We start from the raw sequence: 20,011 nt of genomic DNA on the forward strand, positions 1-20,011 counted from the left end.
AGAGCCAGCACAAGAAGTATCGAGCATGGTTTGATTATTATGAGAAAGTCGAGCATAAAAACTTTGCATAATTATTTCTCTCGAGAGCTCATGATTGGGGCATGAATATAACATTGATTTAAGCCTCCCCCAAGCTTCAGCGATGCTTTCTCCTTCGCGAGGCCAGAAATTATATATATAATTGCGATCACGATGAACAAGATGCATAGGGTAATACTTTTGATGAAATTCCAATTTCAATCTTTTATAGTTCCATGATCTCATATCATCACATAGCCTATACCATATCAATGCGTCTCTCTTCAAAGATAAAGGGAAGACCTTCTTCTTAGCAACATCATCGGGTATACCTTCAAGCTTAAATAATCCACAAACTTCATCCACATATATTAAGTGCTCATCAAGATGCTTTGTTCCATCTCCTGTAAAAGGGTTATCTAGCAATTTTTCCATCATACCCGAAGGAAATTCAAAAGGAGTTTCATTTTCAATAGGTTCAGTAGGTTGAGGAGCAACTCTTTGCTCTACTGGATGGGGTGAAGATACCCCGAACAAGCCCCTCAGAGAATTACTTTCCATAGTAACAAGTGACAGTAAATTTCAGCACACTATATAAATTTTTCCTTACCAAATTCCACCTACCAAAGGCGCTACACTCCCCGGCAACAGCGCCGGAAAAGAGTCTTGATGACCCACAAGTATAGGGGATCTATCATAGTCCTTTCGATAAGTAAGAGTGTCAAACCCAACAAGGAGCAGAAGGAAATGATAAGCGGTTTTCAGCAAGGTATTCTCTGCAAGTACTGAAATAAGTGGTAACAGATAGTTTTGTGATAAGATAAATTGTAACGAGCAACAAGTAACAAAAGTAAGTAAAGTGCAGCAAGGTGGCCCAATCCTTTTTGTAGCAAAGGACAAGCCGGAACAAACTCTTATAATAGGAAAAGCGCTCCCGAGGACACATGGGAATATCGTCAAGCTAGTTTTCATCATGTTCATGTGATTCGCGTTTGATACTTTGATAATTTGATATGTGGGTGGACCGGTGCTTGGGTGCTGTTCTTACTTGAACAAGCATCCCACTTATGATTAACCTCTATTGCAAGCATCCACAACTACAACAAAAGTATTAAGGTAAACCTAACCATAGCATGAAACATATGGATCCAAATCAGCCCCTTACGAAGCAACGCATAAACTAGGGTTTAAGCTTCTGTCACTCTAGCAACCCATCATCTACTTATTAGTTCCCAATGCCTTCCTCTAGGCCCAAATAATGGTGAAGTGTTATGTAGTCGACATTCACATAACACCACTAGAGGCTAGACAACATACATCTTATCAAAATATCAAACGAATACCAAACTCACATGACTACTAATAGCAAGACTTCTCCCTTGTCCTCAGGAACAAACGTAATTACTCACAAAGTATATTCATGTTCATAATCAGAGGGGTAATAATATGCATATAGGATCTGAACATATGATCTTCCACCAAATAAACCAACTAGCATCAACTACAAGGAGTAATCAACACTACTAGCAACCTACTAGCACCAGTCCCAGACTTTGAGACAAGAATTGGATACAAGAGATGAACTAGGGTTTGGAGATGAGATGGTGCTGGTGAAGATGTTGATGGAGATTGCCCTCTCCCGATGAGAGGAGCGTTGGTGATGACGATGGTGATGATTTCCCCCTCCCGGAGGGAAGTATCCCCGGCAGAACAGCTCTACCGGAGCTCTAGATTGGTTCCACCAAGGTTCCGCCTCGTGGCGGCAGAGTCTCGTCCTGAAAAGTTCCTTCTGATTTTTTTCTCATCGAAAGACTTCATATAGCAGAAGATGGACGTCAGAGACCCACCAGGGGGCCCACGAGGTAGGGGGTGCACCCTAGGAGGTGGGGCGCCCCCACCCTCGTGAGCTGGGTGTGGGCCCCCTGGCCTTCATCTTTGGCGAGGATTTTTGTTTATTTATTTTAAGATGTTGAGTGGAGTTTCAGGACTTTTGGAGTTGCGCAGAATAGTTTTCTAATATTTGCTCCTTTTCCAGCCCAGAATTCCAGCTGCCGGCATTCTCCCTCCTTATGTAAACCTTGTAAAATAAGAGAGAATAGCCATAAGTATTGTGACATAAATTGAAATAACAGTCCATAATACAATAAATATCGATATAAAAGCATGATGCAAAATGGACGTATCACACACCGCAGGCCGCAGGCTGGCAAGTCTGGGGACCCCCGTTCCCAAAACGCCGACAGTAGCCCCCGGGCCCAAGGCGCGCCTGGGCTTGGCCTAGCAGGGAAGCGGAGAGGTAAGCGCGAAGCACCGCGGGCCCAAAAAGCCTGCGGCCTCGGGTCCCGCGTGGCAATTGATTGGACATGGGCGTCTGTGCTTCCCCACGACGCCTCGGCGATCGCACAACTTGACAAGTCCCTGCATGCAGAGAAACCGGTCATGATTACCTGCGATCGTGGTGCTCGGCGGTTGGCCTCCTCCGGCTATAAGTACGGGGCTGCGCGAGCCCCTTCAGTCCATCCCTTCCTGCTGCTCCTTTCCTTCTTCTTCCTTGTTCTTGCTCCTCCTTATGCCAATGGCACCAATCCGTCGATTTTCTGCAGAAGAGAAGGAAAAGGCCCCCCGAGAGGGTCCTGACCCACTTCCGCCGAAGAAGCGGCTGGTCCTCTGCCACCGAGATGAGGGTGCTCAGCAGGAGGCATCGAGGCCCTGGTACGAGCGGCCGTCGCCTGGGTTTCTGCTACCCTTGTACGCCCGCGTCGTGGGTCCTGCGGGAGAAGGCGTCAAGCGACATCAACGGTGCCGCCGTTGATGCCGGTGAGTCACGGTGGTGCGCGTCGTTCCTCCTGGAGTCCATGTCGAGCGCTCCTCTCGAGAGCTCGTGCTCCACGCCGCCATGCCTCCAAGCTATTGGATTTGCCTTCCTCCTTCCTTCGCTTCGAGATGACGCCGAGCGGGGCTCTGGAGCTCTGGCTGCAGCACGCTGACTGCAGTACCCTTGCGACCAGAGCGGAGGTCGCGGTCGTCGCTCCGGGCAAGGTCTTCATGACCCGGGGCTGGGGCGAAATCGCTCGGGTCTGTCGGACGGTAGGTGCCCTCGTAATTCACCTTGAATACGACGGCGCCTCCCTGATGTTCTTCAAGGTCTTCGATGCTGAAGGACGCCGGCTGCATTGCTGCCCCAGGGAGAGCGGCAGGGGCAACAAACTGGCGAGGACCTGGCCCGCCCATCGGCCCCCAGCAGCTCCTCAGGTAGCAGCGAAGGAGCTGGGGAATCTAGCGGCTCCCCCGAGCTCCTCGCGACTCCGGAGACGAGCAACGACAGCTACGAGCCCCCGAGCTCGCGTCATGCTTGGAGCAGGGCAGCTGTGTCCAGCCGCCGACGCCACTGATCTGGATGGGGTTGGCGCCGGCGTTGGGCAGCCCACTATTGATGATGGCGTCCCTTGCGGAGGTGCGGGCGATTAGCGTTCCTTAGGATTAGTACCTTTGTTCCCTGCGAGGAATCGAAGCAACACCCCGTGGGGGTATGTAAGGCGCTTGCCATGTCTTTTTTGAACATTATATCTTAATATGAATCAATGCGAGGTGCTTGTCCTGTCTCGTCTCGGCTCCCCCTTTCTATCCTCATGAGGACTTGGCGCTCTACGCTGACAGGTCCCAGTCCCCAGGCAGGCTTCAGCCGTCGCTGGTATGCCAGATCACGATGCCGTGGTCAAGGCCAGGAGGTGAGCGGCCCGAGGTTCGGTAAGAGCCCCCGAGTCGCGATGCTCGGGAGGTCCCCTTTAGCGCTCAAGCAGCCCTCACTGGGCGAGAAAGGAAGGCAACGTCGCCGTGACAGAGCCGCACTGGGCGAGGGTTTTGCGCTGCGTTGGTCCAACTCCTGTAAGTGCGTGACTTATCTCTTAAGTCTGGTGTAGTTCCTCGACGAAGCGCCCGGCCCGAGTGGTGGCAGCTGAGGCGCTGCTGGGTTAGGTCCTTGCGAGCTTCTTCACACTCCCCCGCACTTTCCTTAATGCTCTACGTCCTCAGGTCCCCACCCTCGAGCGAGCTCAGCCGCCGCTGGTATGACAGGTCGCGATGCCGTGGGTCAAGGCTAGGGGGTGAGGGCTGGAGAGCCAGTAGGAGCCCATGAGTCGCGATGCTCAGGCGCCTCCCTTTTAACGTGCAAGCGGTCCGTGCCGGAGAGAGGGAGAGATAGCTCGCGACGTCCCCAGCGTTGCTCCCGGAGTAGGTCCTGCACACCAATCATAAGAGAAACAAGACCTGCCGTTAGTGTTGCCAGCGAACCTTTTGTCGCTCCGGGGAAGTGATTGGGGCACTGAGGGCCTGGTGAGGTGGCGCCTTGTGGGGCTGCCACGGCCAGAGCTCGACCACTCAGATTTATCAGCGTTGCAGGGACGGACCCGTGCGCAAATTTCATGCCAGAGCGAGCGGCTCCATAGGTAGGCATTAATCGAGCAGGTGATTAGGTCGGGTATGTTAAGCACGCAGGAGGAAATTCATTTTAAGTAGACGCGGGAAAAGCAAACGCCGCTGGGCCAGGCCCGAGAAGCTCGGGGATGATGCAGCCCGAGGGGCACCCCCAACAAGGTAAGTAAAGAGCATAAGCAAAACGGATACATGCCGCAGGGACGGACCCACGCGACCTGGGAATGATGCGGCCCTGTGGGAGCTCCCAGCTAAAAACGGAACTTAGAAAGATGTCACCTGGTGCCGTTGAAGATGAAGTGATGTTGAAGAAGTGGGCGATGCGTGATGAGGACGTCGACCCTCACGAGCCCCCATGCCCAGGAGCCTCGAGAGGCTCCGGAGGTGGAGGTGGGTCTCCGAGGGCCATCTCCATCTCCGCCAGGACCGCACGATGCCTAACCTCCTGGGCCTCCAGAATGCTCCTGAGCAAGCGCTGATGAACGGCGAACGCGTTCGGAAGGCCGAAAGGCATGCGAACGTAGCTGTGAGGTGGACCCTCGCAACGCCCCACGCGCTAAGGCCAGAGGCACTCCTGAGACGCGGCTCGGTTGAGCCCTGGCAAGTCAACGCAGACGCGCAGCCCACCATCCTCGCCTGGATGTGGGGCCACGGTGGGCAAGCGGCGGCTGCCGCGCATGACTCTCAACTCCTGTAGCTCCTGGGTGTTTCTTGCAATGAACTCCTGAGGGTTTGGTCTTCCTTTCCTTGTATCTTCCTCAGGGAAACGTGCCTAAAAGCACCCCTCCAAGTGGTGCCCAAGCGCCTCCCTCGCGACCTTGGCAAAGTCGGTGGCTCTCCAAGAAAGAGCCCTCGAGCCCTGCCTGAGGAGGGCGCTGCGCGCGCCATCCTATGCGAGAGAGGGTGGCGCTCCCTGATTGGGCGCAGATCCTGACGCAACACCTCCGGAGGCGCCTGCCTCCTTATGGCTTGGGCCAGGCGAAACCTTCTCCTTCTTAAGGGTCGCCTCGGGAAGTCTTCCATTCCTGTGGTCCGGGTCTTCGATCGCCGCGGCTTGGAACGCGCGCTCAAGTGAACACACTGCGTCCCTTTCTTCACAGGGTATAGTGATGACTCCACCGCTTCCTAGCATCTTGAGGACATTGTATCCATGATGAGTCACTGCCATGAACTTGGCTAGGGCTGGGTGCCCAAGGATGGAGTTGTATGGCAGATGGATGTGGGCGACGTCGAAGTCGATGAGCTCGGTGCGGCAGTTGTTGCGCTGCCCGAAGGTGACTGGAAGGTGAACCTGCCCTATTGGAACAGTGGAACCAACAGTGACTCCTGAGAAGGGCTTGGTCGGCTAAAGTTGATCATACGGCACTTGGAGATTGTCGAACGTCTCGACGGACAGGACGTTGAGTCCCGCTCCGCCGTCTATGAGGGTCCTGGTGACCTGCACGTTGCTGATGACCGGGGAGCAAAGCATCGGGAGGACTCCGGCCGTTGTCGCGCACTTGAGCTGATCCGCTGAGCTGAACACGATAGCGCACGCAGACCACCTGAGAGAGCGTGTGGCCTCAAGCTTGGGGAGGACTGCATTCACCTCGCGAGCAAACTGCTTGAAGATGCGTTGTGAGGCTGGGGCCTGCGCGCCACCCAAGATGCAAGCGATTGCGCGCGGCTCCTGGAAGCCCCCAGCTCCCTCGTCTTGATGTTGGTCTTCGTTCCTCCTTGGCGGCGGTGGCAGAGGAGGAAGGCCTGCGTTGCCGTGCGGGTGATCCTCACGAGGCTGATCTCTCTAGCCTCCCTCGCGAGGCTGGTCCTGCCAGCGTCCTCGCGAGGTCGGTCACGCCACCCTTGGCGAGGGCCACGGTCTTCCCATCGTCCGCCACCTCTTCCTCCTCCTTGGCCATAGCCCCTGTCGTTGCGCTTGGGGCGTCAGCTTACACGTCCATCTCTCACGGCCCTGAGCTCTTGACATTCGTTGGTGTTGTGGGTGTGGAGGTCGTGGTACACGCAGTACCGGCTGGCTTTGGATGACTCAGGCTGATCCCTGCCTCGCTTGGTGTCCGGTTCCACTGCAAGCACGGTAGCCCCCTTGCGCTTCACGTCCTTGGCCTTGGGCTTCTTCTCTTCTGGGTCGGCAGCCGGGAGTTCGAGGAGGGAAAGGCGCCCTTCCTCAGCCCTGGCGCACTTGGTCGCCAAGTTGAACAGCTCCAGGGATGTGCACAGGTCTTCATGGATTGCTAGCTCCTCCTTCATCTTGATGTCGCGTACGCCATCGGAGAAGGCCGAGATGATGGCTTCTTCAGTCACCTTGGGGATCTTGAGGTGAGCATTGTTGAAACGCTGGATGTATTTCTGCAGGGTTTCCCCTTGCTGCTGCTTGATGCGGCGCAGATCGCTCACGGCCGGGGGCCAGTCACGAGTGCCCTGGAAGTTGGCGATGAAGCGAGTGCGCATCTCGTCCCAAGAGGAGATTGTTCCAGGAGCCAGGTTCAGGAGCTAGGTGTGGGCCCCGTCCTTGAGCGCCATGGGAAACCAGTTCGCCATGACCCTTTCGTCTCCGTTGGCGGCTTCGATGCATAGCTCGTAGAGATGTAGGAACTCTGCGGGGTCCGTCGTGCCATCGTAGCGAGGGGGCAGGTCAGGCTTGAACTTGCCTGGCCATGCGACGCCGCGTAGCTCGGGGGTGAGGGCACGGCATCCTGCGGTGGCCACTGATGCCTTTTGCTGGTGCTGGGCTTGTTCCTGGGGATTACCGCATGCCGCCGCTTGGAGCAGTGTGGGGGCTTGGCATGGAGGTGCAGGGACGCGATCTTGGCGCGCCGGCGCTGGGAGCGCACGAGCACCTTCTTGGGGACGAGGGATCTCTTGGCAGCTCCTTTCTTGCTGCGCAGGCGCCCGATGCGGAGGGTCTCGCCCTGGGGCTGCGCGCCTTGGAGCCAGGGCGCCTTCTTAGGGAGGGGGTGGTGGAGGCACCTCCTGATCCTCGCCTCCTGCGTGAAATGGTGGGCGAGGCAGCGAGAAGGACGGAAAGGGGGAGCCCCCTGCGGTGCTCACGAGCTCGGTGATGCGGGCGAGCCGGTCCTCGTAGAGGTCGTCGATGGGGCGGTAGTGCAGGAGCTCTCTTGCCAGGAGCAGCGCGGCATGCGCGTCCATGGGGGCGCGACGGGCGTGGGACGACGAAGAGGCTGGAGTCAGTGGTGGTGTAGCGGTGCGGCCCTTCCGCCATACCGAAGGATGCTGGGACGAGGCTTGCTGCTCGTTCCCCGCCGGGCCGGTGGCGACATTGGCGGCAGCCGACGGGGAACGACGAGGGCGTCCGCCGACGGGCGCTGTCTGGGCGACGCGGGTGGCGAGAGCAGCCCGGTGCTCAGCGCGAGCCCGACGAGCGTAAGCCATGGACGTGACAGAAGATCACACGCGAACAGCGGAAGAAAGATTCCGGTGCAACCCTACCTGGCGCACCAAATGTCGGATTTTGGGTTCCGGCAGACCCTTGAGGTTCGAACACCGGGGTGCGCGTGGAGATCTCTCCCATAGGGATCTACGTCCAATCTCCTCGCCTGATCTGAGCTGGAAACAACGAACAACACAAGGGACACGAGGTTTATACTGTTTCGGGCCACCATTGTGGTGTAATACCCTACTCCAGTGTGTGGCGTGGTGGATTGCCTCAGGGGCTGATGATGAACAGTACAAGGGAAGAACAGCCTCGCGAGAGGTGTTCTTGAGCTAGTGCGATGAACTGCTTGGGTGAGTTCAGTCGCCTCTCTCTCTCTCTGCTAGGGTTCTATCAGATCTCTAGATGTCTCTGTCTCTGCCTTCTGTCTATCAGTGTCCCGATCTCTGCCTTCCGTCTATCGATGTCTCCCTCCCCCTGTCTCTGTGGTGGCTAGCTCTATTTATAGAGGCCCTGGGCCTCTCCCCAAATAATGAGCGGGAAGGGCGCCAACAATTGGCCATTTTGAAGGGGAACATATAGTACAAGTTATCCTGACCAAAGGTGGTCTTCGGCTGCCAAAAGCACTGGTGGTGACGCCGTCTTGGGCTCCACGGTGACCTCCGTCCTGCCGCTCTGTTGGTCTTGCTCCCGTTGCACCGGAATTGTAACCTTTGCCCGATTACTTTGGCCTGTGCTTGCCCCCTTTGCACGAAAGGGGAAACAAGGACACTGCGCAGGCCGGCGCCCAACTGGCACCCGCCTGGTCTCGATCGTCATGGCTTGTGTCACGGGCTCCTCGCGAGGTTCCCCTGCCTTGATCTCTCCGCCTCCTCGCGAGCCTGCCTGATGAGGCTGCCTCTGAGGAAGCTTCCGGTCATCCGCCCCATGAGGCTTGGCCCCTCGCGAGGGTCTTGAGCTTGAGCTGATGAAGATGGGCCACGCTGAGCCCCCCACTTGAGCCACGCCGCAGGCAGGCAAGTCTGGGGACCCCCAATCCCAGAACGCCGACAGTATGGTGGTCAAAACCTTCGGGAGATTATATAATCAATTTTACCGACCAAGAGAAGTATCGTGCAAGAAAACGGAGTCCGGAGGGCACACGAGGTGCCCATGAGGCAGGGGGCGAGCCCTCCACCCTCGTGGATGCTTCGTGTCCTTTCCGGACTGCTTCTTATTTTCCTATTTTCTTAAATATTCCAAAACGAAGAAAAAATGCTATTAGAACTGTTTTGGAGTCGGTTTACTTACCGTACCTCATACCTCTTCCTTTTCGGAGGTCGAAACGTTCTGGAAGGTGTCCCTTATATACTCCTCCAGGGTTACGGTCTCAATAACATTAGTTTCAACATTTATAATATTACCTGATATATAATGTTTGATTCTTTGACCGTTCACCACCCTCGGGTTTGTGCCTTCGAAGTTGTTGATTTTTATGGCATCAAAACGATAGACCTCCTCAATAACGTAAGGACCTTCCCATTTAGAGAGGATTTTTCCTGCAGAAAATCTTAAAACGAGAGTTTTATAACAATACATAATCACCTACATTAAACTCACGTTTTTGTATCCTTTTGTCATGCCATCTTTTAACCTTTTCCTTAAACAGTTTGGCATTCTCATAGGCCTGGGTTCTCCACTCATTAAGTGAGCTAATGTCAAATAGTCTCTTCTCACTGGCAAGTTTGAAATCATAATTGAGCTCTTTAATGGCCCAATATGCTTTATGTTCTAGTTCAAGAGGTGAGTGACATGCTTTTTCATAAACCATCTTATACGGAGACATACCCATAGAATTTTTATATGCAGTTCTATAGGCCCATAATGCATCATCAAGTTTCTTGGGCCAATTCTTTCTAGATCTATTAACAGTCGTTTGCAAAATTAATTTAACCTCTCTATTGCTTAGTTCTACTTGACCACTAGACTATGGGTGATATGGAGATGCAATTCTATGATTAACATCATACTTAGCAAGCATTTTACTAAAGGCACCATGAATAAAATGTGAACCACCATCAGTCATTAAGTATCTAGGGTCTTGATGTCTACTACGCAACCTTCTTCTTGTAGATGTTGTTGGGCCTCCAAGTGCAGAGGTTTGTAGGACAGTAGCATATTTCCCTCAAGTGGATGACTTAAGGTTTATCAATCCGTGGGAGGCGTAGGTTGAAGATGGTCTCTCTCAAACAAACCTGCAACCAAATAACAAAGAGTCTCTTGTGTCCCCAACACACCCAATACAATGGTAAATTGTATAGGTGCACTAGTTCGGCGAAGAGATGGTGATACAAGTGCAATATGGATAGTAGATATGAGTATTTGTAATCTGAAAATATAAAAACAGCAAGGTAACTAATGGTAAAAGTGAGCGTAAACGGTATTGCAATGTGTTGAAACAAGGCCTATGGTTCATACTTTCACTAGTGCAAGTTCTCTCAACAATAATAACATAATTGGATCATATAACTATCCCTCAACATGCAACAAAGAGTCACTCCAAAGTCACTAATAGCGGAGAACAAACTAAGAGATTATTGTAGGATACGAAACCGCCTCAAAGTTATCTTTCTGATCGATCTATTCAAGAGTCCGTAGTAAAATAACATGAAGCTATTCTTTCCGTTCAATCTATCATAGAGTTCGTACTAGAATAACACCTCAAGACACAAATCAACCAAAACTCTAATGTCACCTAGATACTCCAATGTCACCTCAAGTATCCGAGGGTATGATTATACGATATGCATCACACAATCTCAGATTCATCTATTCAACCAACAAAAAGCACTTCAAAGAGTGCCCCAAAGTTTCTACCGGAGAGTCAAGACGAAAACGTGTGCCAATCCCTATGCATAAGTTCACGAGGTCATGGAACTCGCAAGTTGATCACCAAATCATACATCAAGTGGATCACATGATATCCCATTGTCACTATAGATAAGCACATGCAAGACATACATCAAGTGTTCTCAAATCCTTAAAGACTCAATCCGATAAGATAACTTCAAAGGGAAAACTTAATTCATCATAAGAGAGTAGACGGGGAGAAACATCATAAGATCCAAATATAATAGCAAAGCTCGCGATACATCAAGATCGTACCACCTCAAGAACACGAAAGAGAGAGAGAGAGATCAAACACATAGCTACTGGTACATACCCTCAACCCCAAGGGTGAACTACTCCCTCCTCGTCATGGAGAGCGCCGGGATGATGAAGATGGCTACTCGAGAGGGATTCCCCCCTCCGGCAAGGTGCCGGAACGGGTCTATATTGGTTTTTGGTGGCTACGGAGGCTTCTGGCGGCGGAACTCCCTATCTATTCTGCTCCTTGAAGTTTTTAGTGTATATGGATATATATAGGTGAAAGAAGTCGGTAAGGGGAGCCACGAGGGGCCCACGAGGGTGGGGGCGTGATGACCCACAAGTGTAGGGGATCTATTGTAGCTTTTCGATAAGTAAGAGTGTCGAACCCAACGAGGAGCAGAAGGAAATGATAAGCAGTTTTCATTAAGGTATTCTCTGCAAGCACTGAAATTACCAGTAACAGATAGTTTTGTGATAAGGTAATTTGTAACGAGTAGCAAGTAATAAAAGTAAATAGGGACCAACAAGATGGCCCAATCCTTTTTGTAGCAAAGGACAAGCCTGGACAAACTCTTATATGAAGTAAAGCGCTCCCGAGGACACATGGGAATTATTGTCAAGCTAGTTTTCATCACGTTCATATGATTTGTGTTCGATACTTTGATAATTTGATATGTGGGTGGACCGGTGCTTGGGTACTATCCTTACTTGGACAAGCATCCCACTTATGATTAACTCCTATTGCAAGCATACGCAACTACAACAAAAGTATTAAGGTAAACCTAACCATAGCATGAAACATATGGATCCAAATTAGCCCCTTAAGAAGCAACGCATAAACTACGGTTTTAAGCTTCTGTCACTCTAGCAAACCATCATCTAGTTATTACTTCCCAATGCCTCCCCCTAGGCCCAAACAATGGTGAAGTGTCATGTAGTCGACGTTCACATGACACCACTAGAGGGATGACAACATACATCTCATCAAAATATTGAACGAATACCAAATTCACATGACTACTAATAGCAAGACTTCTCCCATGTCCTCAAGAACAAACGTAACTACTCACAAAGCATATTCATGTTCATAATAAGAGGGGTATTAATATGCATAATGGATCTGAACATATGATCTTCCACCAAGTAAACCAACTAGCATCAACAACAAGGAGTAATCAACACTACTAGCAACCCACATGTAGCAAACTGAGGTATGGATACAAAGATTGGATACAAGAGATGAACTAGGGTTTGAGATGAGATGGTGCTGGTGAAGATGTTGATGGATATTGACCCCCTCCCGATGAGAGGATCGTTGGTAATGTCGATGGTGATGATTTCCCCCTTCCGGAGGGAAGTTTCCCCGACAGAACAGCTACACTAGAGCCCTAGATTGGTTCCGCCAAGGTTCCGCCTCGTGGCGGCGAAGTTTCCTCCCGTGAGCTTGTTTATGATTTTTTTCTCGGATGAAAGACCTCATATAGCACTATAGGTGGAATTGAATGGTGGTTGTGGAGAAGACAAAAAGGAGAAGATAGTCTCACATCAACAAGGTGTATCAACGGGCTATGGAGATGCCCATCAATAGATATCAATGTGAGTGAGTAGGGATTGCCATGCAACAGATGCACTAGAGCTATAAGTATATGAAAGCTCAACAAAAGAAACTAAGTGGGTGTGCATCCAACTCGCTTGCTCATGAAGACCTAGGGCATTTTAAGGAAGCCCATCATTGGAATATACAAGCCAAGATGTATAATGAAAAATTCCCACTAGTATATGAAAGTGATATCATAGGAGACTCTCTATCATGAAGATCATAGTGCTACTTTGAAGCACAAGTGTGGAAAAAGCATAGTAGCATTGTCCCTTCTCTCTTTTTCTCTCATTTTTTAGATAAGCAGGGCACACATGCCCTACTAACTCCGTCCTGGTTTATTGGTCTTCTTTATATTTTTTGTAAAATTTTGACTAAAGATTTAACCAAAAAATTGTTAATGCATGCCATAAAAAATTATATCGTTTATTTCCTATGGCATTCATTAACCTTTTGTTAGTTAAATTTATAGTCAAAAGTTGGCACAAAATACGATGAGGGCCAATAAACCAGGACAGAGGTAGTAACAAGTCATAGATCAAAGTATATAAGCACAAAGTATCCTTGTGATTATTTTGGAAAACTCTCCTTCAGTATGAGCTTTAGCAAAGCTACTATAGATACTATGACAACTGACAGTATCTTAAGTCCTTGCTGTTGTGTCTGTAAGACTATATATAGAAGGAACCTGAGAGTCATTTGAGAGATAATGAGTAAAATGACCACAAAAGAAGAGAGCCTAGTGGGAGTGGGGTGGGATTCCATGACAGACGGGAGTTCAGAATGGGAATGGGTGGTGGATGTGGGGAAGATGCTAGAAGACAACAATCCTCAGTCCATGAGGATGGAGGAAAAGCGATGGGAGGCGCAATCCTTCTACCTCGTACCACAGTGGCTCAAGGGCACCAACACCAAGGCCTACCACTACTAGCCACGGCTGGTGTCTTTGGGTCCCTTCCACCGTGGCGACCCCAACCTGCTGCCCATGGAGGAGCACAAGCGCCGTGCGTTAGTGCAGCTGATCAACCGGAGCAAGAAGCCTCTCCAGGATTTCATCTCTTCCATCAACGATGTGGCAGGGGAGCTCGAGGCAGCATACGGTAAGGACCTCGATGGCAACTGGCGGGACGACAGACGACGCTTCATCGACATGATGCTCACGGACGGCTGCTTCCTGCTGGAGATGATGAGCAAACCTTCCCAGGATTATGAACAGTATGATCCCATCTTCAGCGAGCACGGCAGAATAGGCATATTTCCACTTATTCGGTCTGACATGCTACTAATTGAGAACCAGCTGCCTCTGCTTGTTCTCAAGAAGATCCTGGGCATCCTACCTTCTGACTATCTGGTACTACTCCACTTCAATTCAATTCTTTACCATTAGTTTCTAAATTTATATACTCTCTCCTAAATTCCCAGTATCATCTTGAATTCTTGATACAGTTACATTTCATTCTTTACGAAAATCACTATCCGTATAATTTTTAAACTTTCTACCCTATTTTGCCTGCCAAATTGCCAATATTTTTCGCAAATGCGCAAAGCTTGTGTATAATTCATTGATAGAAGGAGGTGGAACGAGTACATGTAGGGGTACATTACATAACACACGAACGCAAGGAGGCATGTTCAAAATTGCCAATACAACTTGCGCTTCTCAAACCGTGTGAGAGTAGACCGCACTTTTTGTGCGATATCTGTTCATTCGTACAAACGATGGAAAAATGCAAGCTATATTTGCACAAATTAAATTACATTTTACAACAAAGGGTGTATTTTATTCACTCGAAATAAAGTATCAAGAGGATACAAACACAATGAGCACACACCTGGTTAGCATATAGAGGATGCACATAGCCAACACTAACACGCGCACATACAAAACACGTTGCAAAATAGCAAACTCATATAAGATCAAGGGTTTTTATCATTTTTGCCACTAGTTGTGTCCCACTACTCAGTTTTGCCATTGGAAGTTACAACTACTCAAAAATTCCATCGATCCGTGAGATGTTTGCTCAAAAATGCCATCGTTCCGTTAGATGTTTCCTCAAAAATGCCATTAGACATCGTTATTTTCACATCAAACTCATTGACCATGTTATATGACAAAAATAAGCCTAGACCCACATGTCAGTTCTCTCTATCTCACAATGATAAGTGTGGCCCCACTTCTCAGGAGTAACCAAGCGAATAATTTTATAGAAAAATAAGAACATTGTTGGGATCAAGTGGGCCCCACACTTTATTGTAGGAAGATAGAAGGAGAGTTGGCATGCTGGTTCATAGGTATTTATGTCATCATAACATGGCAAAAGAGATTTGAGATCACAATAATGATGCCAAGTGGCATTTTTGAACACATGTCTAACAAAGCGATGGCATTTTTGAGCATTTGAAATTCCTAGTGGCAAAACTGAGTAATGGGACACAACCGATGGAATAAATGATAAAAACCCTAAGATCAAAGCTATGCCTAAGCGAATAAAATATAAAAGCAAAGCGATCAAATCCACGATTTTCACAAACTACATATATGGCCATATCAGCCAACCATCTCATGACTCCACTAGGACAACGAGGTTCTTCAACAACAACGTGTTTAGGAAGGAGGCGACTCTTAAGCGTTGCTGTTACTGGATCCAAGCAGCAAAGATCATAATATAAGTTTTCCTCTTGAAAAACTAGACTCGGAATATCTGAGCAAGGCCTTCAACAAGATGACGATGCAACAAAACACCATCATTTTCACGTATAACCAACATGGGTTTGATCTAGGTTTTCGCCCCGGAGCTTGTCGAAGTCAATCAAATGTTGTCACTAGCACTTTTCCATGATCCAAACAGCCACATGCGTTGGCATAGAAAACCAAGTGCCAATGTTGTACAATCATACCCTCTGCGTCAAGCCATTTCCTGTAGATTGCATCGGATGAGAAGAAAAGAAAACCTCACGAAAATCTTTTGGTGGCCACTGCTATTAACAATGGTGTCGTCGCCACGGTCCGGGGTGGTTATCATTGCCGTCACAACTGCCGGAGATGGAGAAGCCTGATCTAGCAAATCAACTCGTACTAGCCACCACTTGCGTTGATAAGAAGCCTGATCCAGCAAATCATTGCCAAGGAAGGAAGCTGCAGAAGGAGCTTGTTTTTGGTGGCGGTGGCTTGCTAAAGAAAAGGGAAATTAGTCCGACTCTAAAGAAAAGAGAATTTAGACCATCAAACAGTTATTTTTTTCCGAGTAAATACTTACCGGGTTCGTCCGCTCGGTTGTGTGTACCTTAATTTACGCACATAGTTTTTATCCTATAACTAGGTAATTACCCGTGCGTTGCAATGGGGTATATATATTTTAATAGTTCAACATCAATCGTGTCTAACAAAAACTTATTTGTAACCTTTCGTTGTCCTGTTTAAGTGTGTGCGGGTTCCGGAATCAATTTAAAACATATTGCTGGTTCTACTTAGAACACTCCCAGGCGTTTCATGAAAAAACAACAGTGCTTCAATTCCACACCTCTTGATCATATATATACATAACTAAATATCCTTACGTTGTTGAGACAACGATGTTAAATTAGTTTCTTTTTATATGCGTGCATGTGCTCTATCCCAATTATAGGTTTGACCAATTGTGGCGCATCTGCTAGAGATGCTCTAATCTAGGTTGGATCATGCCAAACTGTAAAAAGCTTTGTTGTATGTATAGAAGCGCTGCTAGGACATTGGTCGTAGCTGGTTTGTTTATGAAATATGAACTAACCATCGTGGCATCCCGATTGATGGATGCAGCGGGTTGAAATGGATCGCAGCGAAAAAGAAGAGGAGGTTAATTTCGAAAAAACCATAAACCTCATGGTGGTGAAATATCTATATCGGGCAGATGAAGGTCATGATGTTGCGGACATGTCACTAAGGAACCACCCTCTCGAACTTTATCATGGAAGCCTCACTTACATTAATGGCGCCGCCTATGGAGTTGACTCGAAGGAGGCTGGCATCAAATTCAGGCAGAGCAAGACGGACAAGCTGCTGGACATTCACTTCGAGCGCGGCATGCTGAGTATGCCGATGATGAGGGTGGACGAGGGCATCGAGAGCTTGTACCTCAACCTGGTGGCATTCGAGCAGCTGCATATCGGCGCTGGTGACCTCGTGACGGCTTATGTGAGCTTCATGGATGACATGATCATTTCGTCCAAGGACATGGCTATGCTGAGCTCTAGTGGGGTCCTCGAGAACATGCTAGGCTGCGATGAGGAGGCCGCACAGCTATTCAACGGTACTCTGTCTAGTGGGCAACGTATGGTCCCATTCTACGGTCTCCACAGAGTGCAGTGGGAGGTGCATGCCTACTGCCCTGAGTGATGGCCCACCATAAAAAGCACCTACTTTAAAAATGGAAAAAAATTCCATGGACACCGGCTGCAAAGCCCATCCTATGCGTACCCTAGCCCAAATTCGTCCACGTGTCGCCTCCTTGCATCCAACGTCCGTCGCTCCTTCCGATCCCGTCGCTGCTTCCCTCGGCTCAGAAGAGCTCGCTCGGCTCCAAACGCGTACGACCCCAGCTCCATCGGCTCCGCTCAACTGCAAAAACTAGACGCAATCCGGCTCCCATTGTTACGCAGCTATGATCCCTTCCAATCAGATACGCATCTTTGTGATTGATAGCATATGCTTCCTTCATCCACCGGAGATCTGATCATGGCAGGTGAGACTGGCGGCGGCCGAGGAGACCCTAGCCTGGCACTCAATCCACCGGGCGAGACCACAACTATGTCCGCCTCACGCCCAAACGCATCGTCGTCCTCTCCATCACCCCTCATCAGTCCAGAAGGACATCCATGGCTGCCGCGGGCTCTGCCGTAGTTTGAAGCTACACTACCGTCGAGAAGGTCGGGAGCGGCCATGCCGGAATCTGACACTGTGGCTCACAAGAAAGATCACGGTGGCTTCGCCGATGACTTGTACCACATAATCCTGATGTCCAGATAGCTAATTCCTTTTGGGCAGATGGCCAATCTCTCTTGGATTATGCGTGTTTTGGGGATGTTGTATCATTTGAAAACACAGGAGCATGAATTCCACTCCGGATTTGAAATACATCAATTTCAGAAATATACTGCTCTCTGCCTTCAACTGAATTTGGGCCTACAAAATGACAACAGCAAAAAATAGCATATTCTCCAATTTGATTCATATGTACTTCAGATGAAAAGATACAGTGTACAACTTTATATTATAGTTGGAAATTGTTGGGGAGAGCAATCAGCTATAGTGTGGTACAACATTTGTCATGAAGTCTACTCCACATTTGAAATATGTCAAAATTCTACTAGGAAGTCTACTCATCAGCAACCATTGCATCTTGTCCATTTGTGTTTCGTTGGCATCAGTTGTGTTGTTCTAGCAGTGTACTTGGGGGTCTTTGTCCTGAAGAATGATGGTGGGGTATGACTGCTGCACGAGTAGGTGGCCTCCTGCTTGCTCTTTGCTCCCCAATCTAGCATCTTGATAACAGGACCAGGGGGAATCCTTGCCAATTTGAAACCTTCTCTTTCATGGCTGCAAAGACATGCACAAATTATGTTAACTTATTATTAATTTATATGAGTTTGTTCAGACAGTTACTAGACATAGAGCAAAATCATGTACAGTTCATCCTCATGTAAGCTAAACTCTCTTGAGTCTGAAACTACACTCTCTTCAGTCTGAAACTAGTGATGCAATTTTTGATTTTGTAGCTCAACTGAGCAAACCAAATGATCCGATCAAGTATGAGCTTGCCAGGCAATAGTCCGTACCCAGTTTAATCAAAATATCTGATTAATATGTAGATTAGCGAATCAAATGGACCTCGTCTCTGAAGAAGCTGATGGCCTAAAGGAAACAAAAAATTTCAAACTTAAAAGTGAGGGGCTTACTAGTTTTGTGCGAGATCCAGAAGGCGTGTGGTGGAGCGAGAGGCCGGCGCTGGAGACGGGGACCAGCGATGTATGACGGAGGATTCGACGGCGGCGGCGGCGGACGCTTGGAAGTTGGAACAGGCGGCTGCGAGACCAAAGGAAAGGGAATGACTGGGTGGGCCTCCGCCTCAGCCGGCCTTGCCTCGTGAGGGAGCCGGGATCGTACGCATTTGGAGCCGAGCGACCACTTCTGAGCCGAGGGAAGCAGTGACGGGATCGGAAGGAGGGACAGACTTTGGATGTAAGGAAAGGACACGTGCACAAATCTGGGCTAGGGTACGTACAGGATGGGCTTTGCAGCCGGTGTCCACGAAATGTTTTTCCTCAAAAACCCCTAGGCATCCATCTCTCTTGCACCGGCCGCCATTCTTTTCATTGCCACCCTGTTGCAGACCGTCTACACCGTCATGGCGAACAAGTCTTGAGAGCACAAGCATAATTAAAATATAATAGCGGCAAAACAAAGCATATCCATAGTGATATTTAGTGTTTATGTATGTGTCGAATAATGTTCTGTTTTCAGTTTGTTGTTGTACCTATGCATATGTGCAGGAGTGTAATCTTCAGTTGTCTACATAAAATGCTCATGTATATGTGATCCTGTTGAGTTTAATTAGACCCCACACACCATCTCTGGATTGATTCTACTTGGTTTTTATAGTTGGTGCCATATTTGTTTATATTCCTATTCTACTGATATCATTCTGGTTTACCTCTGTTTTTTTGCAGCCTAAACTTCTGATCTATTCATCATCTTTCAAGACAGTACAAATAACACTAGAAGTAAAAAATTACATCAAGGTATGTAGACCACCTAGTGACGACTATAAACACTTGAACAAACCGAAGGCGCGCTGCAATCATCGTCCCGCCCTCAGTGGAGCCGAGCAAACCTTGTTGTAATAGACAGACCAACGTATCAGAACAACAACCATTGCCGATGACGAGAAGTGTAGAACGTAATGATCCAACCAGAAGACAGACGGCCATAGATGAATGAAGATCAAATCCAAGTGGCTCCACCGAAAACAAACGTCGACCGAAGCCCACGAGATCTATTGGAGACACATCTCCACACACCCTTCGATGATGCTAGATGCGCCGTCGGAACGGTGGCTAAACAGGAAGAACTTTATTCCACCTTCAGAGAGTCGCCACCATCTCGTCTTTGTGAGTAGGACACAAACCCAAAACACACACAAAACAACCTCCAAAAGATAGAGTAAGAGCCCATCCGTCGGCAAAAGTTGAGATCCACCACGCCTCCACGGCCCTAAAGCCATATAAGATGCCGATCTACAGTGGCGCCAGCGGAAGGCATCAAATCCTGATCGTCCTAAACGTCTTTTTCCGCTATAACGGACAATGTAGCCTGATCGGCCTAAACATCTTTTTCTGCTATAACGGACAACGTAACCTGACCGGCCATTGTGAGCGTGCAACCATTCTGGTTTAGCTTTTAGAATGCATGT

The 20,011-nt window shown here is 49.0% G+C and overlaps 1 pseudogene; it reads left to right on the top strand.

Annotated features, from left to right (window-relative positions):
• Nucleotides 1-13,329: 13,329 nt before the first annotated feature.
• On the top strand, nt 13,330-18,964 carry LOC125546812 (annotated as a pseudogene).
• The last annotated feature ends 1,047 nt before the right edge of the window (nt 18,965-20,011 follow it).

The sequence above is a fragment of the Triticum urartu genome, chromosome 3, assembly GCF_003073215.2.
Source record: "Triticum urartu cultivar G1812 chromosome 3, Tu2.1, whole genome shotgun sequence".
NCBI lineage: Eukaryota > Viridiplantae > Streptophyta > Magnoliopsida > Poales > Poaceae > Triticum > Triticum urartu.